Below are 4,190 nucleotides of genomic sequence, written 5' to 3'. Positions count from 1 at the left end.
ATTGAGGTAAGTTTGGAGACACTACCTTATATAATCATTAAATTGAGAGCCTACATATTTTTGTTTTATCTTTCCTGTGTGTTGTAGTTTGTAGATGGTCCCTACGCTCTCTACCTGCTGTCTCAACACAGGAAGTAAACACAGCTGAATTAGCACAACTTTAATGCACTTCTGTCACATCTACAGCAGTCAAATCCACTGTGTTCACTCAGAAGGAATCACTGCACATGGGGAGGCCCTTGTAATGACATTTTGAAAATGTTTAGAGGCTAAAACCATGTTTAAAATTTGCCCTGTTTAAGCCTGCCGGGTGCTAAAGCTAGCAGGAGGATAACATGGTGTAGGCAGCACAGATTGGTTTCATTTTTCTCTTTACTGACAGCACTCCAAACTTACAAACAACAGACCTATATGTTGAAATTGACCGGAATTCTCCTTTAAACTGTCTTTTTTTTGTGGTGCCTCATATATTTAATTCCATGTTCAATTTGTTAAATTAAATAATGTGGGAAATTCCTTGTGTTTCTATGTTACTTACATTTTTCTTTTTAATTCAACAAGTAATTTGTTGTATTTTAGCAGAATACTGAAAGCAGCAGAACTGAGTAGACCTTAATATCTGTTTATTCATCGCAATTAATATCCTTATCGCGATATTCAACAATGCTATCGCATATTTTCCTCATATTGTGCAGCCCTAATACAGATTAAACCATTTTAGCTAAAGTTCTGACTTAAACGAATCCCAATGAAGATCTACTGTTTGGTGTTGCGCCTCACAGTGAGCAGATCAAATGCCTGCAACGTTACGACAAGCCAAATGCTGGGTGACAAGACCCCTACAATTGCAAAAATACGTTCTAATCCTTTTTCCTCTAGTAAGTATTACTTGCAACCAGCAGCAGCCATCCCTTGAGGGGCTTTGCTCTCATTTACGGTGAACCCCCTCACAGCGAGATCTAGTTTATCTCGCAGCTCCTTCCCGCTCAGTTCCCTCTGTTTAAACACACCCCCATCATAGGATGATAGCTGATCAAGGGGAATACAGTGAGAGGCCAGGGGCTGCTCTCTGCTGCTATTTTGTGCTTGCATCATCAATATCCTGGCAGATTTCTGGTGTAAGAAGCAGGCTGTGGATGATTGATGAGAACTGGCTAGGAGAGCAGAGCGAGCTGCTAACCATCTTCAATGGGGTGAAACGTACCGTCATACAACAATTTGGGACTGTGCTTGAGAAAAAGGATTTCAGCTCACTTAATTTATGTAATACAGAGATAAATGATGTACTCTGGACCAATTCCTGGCTAAATTTGTAATGTATGCAAACGTATCTTTTTGCCACAGGGACATGAGGATTTCCCAGATTACATTGATAAATAAAAGAAAAAAACTCTAAAAAAAGTCCAAAAAAGGTCAAATCAATTTTTTATACATGATTTCCCTACATTAAACTCCAAGGGCCCTATTTAAACGATCTAAGCGCACGAAGTGAAGCGCAGGTGCATTTAGGGCGTGTCCAAATTCACTTAAGCTAGTTTGAAGCCGGAAAAAAGGATCCTTGCGCCCGTCACATCACAAGGGTTGTACTTAGTGTCTTCATTAATTAATCATAGCTGTGTTTTCACATGCAATAAACTAATCACAGTGTCATCTCCCATTTCCTTTAACAGCCAGGCGCGTTAACAGCCTGCCGCCATCACTAAGGTACCTTGGCACATTGCTATTATTATGGCGAATTTGTACCATAATATTTATACTATATATTAATATAATATATCGGGCCAGTATTGGCGTTTTTACCAGACATAAGTGCACCGTGTATGCCTTACTTGTGTTTAGAGCCACTTGCTGATGTGTATCATTTTCAGTCCAGTTCAATGGTGGTTGAGTTTTTAGGACACACACATCACAGCGATATATGAGAGAGTGCTGCGCCAACTGGACGAGAGATTTTAAAACTTTGAGAGATATGTTTTATACGTGGTTGAATATTTATACCTTTTAATGCTGATTCGTTTGACAAATCTGCCTGAAATTACAAATCAAGCACTTTATTTCAATGAATACTTTTAGGTTGTAAATAGTTTGTTACTTTTAAAATTAAGTATACTACAGTGTGCACTTTATTATGCTGCTTGCTTGTTGCTACTGTGTGCAATAGTGTAATTATTTTAGTTATGCTTAAATAAGTTTTTGTCATTTATTTTCAGAATTTGAAAGAATTTTTCAATATTTTCAGCACTTAACTCTTTTACTTGTTCTACCTCACCTGTTTTTAGTATTTGTTAAATATTGTTTAAGTTCAATAGATGTTCCTTTTTTAAATTGATAGTTTTATCATTCATTATCGTGTAATTTTTATGATTTGAATTGAGGGAACAAAAATAGTATCGGCTCCAAATTTCGGCAGCCCATTTTGGTCATCAGCCAAGGTTGATGATAAGAAAAATCTGTATCGTCATTGGCACTAAAAAATCCATATCGCTTGATTGCTAGTGTTTCTGTGCTTTCCTGTGTGTGTGTAACAAGCATAGTGTGTGCACTGTGCACAAACCTAGGTACATTTTACTAATGCGCTGTCAAAATAACAATGAGATGCTGTGTTACTGACTTTAGACCAGGGTTTTGTTGGTCAATGCTGCGATCACTTTCTGTTGCTGCAAGATAGCGATACACCAAGAATTAGCTGAACACACCTCCTTGTAAGACCAGCATGCCCATGGGCCCAAAGATGGGTGCAGGTGCATTTGCTATTAAAACGACGTGGGCACGAGATGGGAAATTAACAACTGCGTCTGCCTTAAAATAGCAGACACTTGCGTCAGTCTTTGTGACGTGGACCTTGACCTCAAAGTGGACCTTGGTGATTAGTTTGTCTTCATAACCAACTTAATCTCAGGTTTATTCAGCTTTTTATCACTGGTTCACCTGCAGAACCACCCAGGGTTTTTCAATCATTCTTGCTGGTTATCTCATGTATCCTACCTTAAAGTGACTATATGTAACTTTTTAATGTTTCTGAAGCTCTTTTATTTTTCATACAATGGTCCTAAATGACCTGTAACAGCAACCGAGACTGACAGTGAAAAGAATGCCATTTTAATACAGTTTTTAGTAAGGCCTCTGCCCAGGTTTGATTTTTCCAGTGCAGTCACAGAATAATTTGTGTCAGGTAGACGGCGCTACAGTTATGCTTTCTAATGGGTCACAGATTTCTTTGTTACATCGAATAAGCCTGTGTTAGTTCTCTTAATACATTCATTGTTAGGATCCAGCCTTTTGAGCTGGGTAAAAAGAAGCAGAATATTTCTATATAAAGGCCTAATTGTATTTTAATGTTATTATAGAAGTTACCTGCAGTAGTTAGGACTGATATTGGGGCAGGACATCACAGAAAAGAAGGAAATTAAACTAAGAACATTTAAAAACTAAAAGGGAAATTGAAAGACAACGCTGATAACGTTAGACAACTTTGGGAGGACTATCAACAGATGGAGACAATTACGGAATTGTAAATAGTTCAAAACCCACCGTGAATATTTGTTACAGTATGTGTCTATTTCTTTCATAAGGTAACTTTCCAATGTTCCATGTGGTTGTACGTCAGTAGCTGACATATTATAACATCCCCCTTCCATTGGGAGCAAAGGTTTCCCCTTTACTCTGTGTTTGTGTTGGTTTACTATTTTCTGTCATTTCCCTTGTCCCCCTTTAAAATGACTTGTGTAAAGCGTCCCAGGGTTTCATGAAATGTGTTATATGAATCTAAGTTATTATTACGTAGGTTGCTACAACAACTTTTATTGCTTTGGCTCAGAAAACAGTGACAGTGATACCCAGTTCTCACTTTATTGTTAAGTTAAGTTACTGTATGCAACACTTGAAATGCAACGATCCATCTGTAACTTATTATCTTATTAAAAATGACTGATTTTCTGTCTGAGCAAAACATTCATTGCAACTGTGTGACCTTCCCGTGATGCTAACAACGGTAATACAGTGAGCAATACAGCACCATATAGAAAAGACCTTCACTTTACTGAAATTCTACTAACTGTACATGTTAAACATAGTGCTGTCCTGTACTTCCAGTTGACATGCCACATGGATACAACTCCTGAACAGATCCTTTATAAAATCAAAAAATTAGCTTCTGTGTGTGTGTGTGTGTGTGTGTGTGTGTGTGTGTG

General features: G+C 37.9%; 1 protein-coding gene across 7 annotated transcripts in view; it reads right to left on the bottom strand.

The window, feature by feature from the left end:
* Positions 1-4,190, bottom strand: part of cacnb2a (calcium channel, voltage-dependent, beta 2a) — a 69,177-nt gene that overhangs the window by 30,210 nt on the left and 34,777 nt on the right. The gene's annotated exons all lie outside the window — the stretch shown is intronic.

Source organism: Etheostoma spectabile, chromosome 22, assembly GCF_008692095.1.
Source record: "Etheostoma spectabile isolate EspeVRDwgs_2016 chromosome 22, UIUC_Espe_1.0, whole genome shotgun sequence".
Lineage (NCBI taxonomy): Eukaryota > Metazoa > Chordata > Actinopteri > Perciformes > Percidae > Etheostoma > Etheostoma spectabile.
This window is presented reverse-complemented; position numbering and strand designations above follow the sequence as displayed.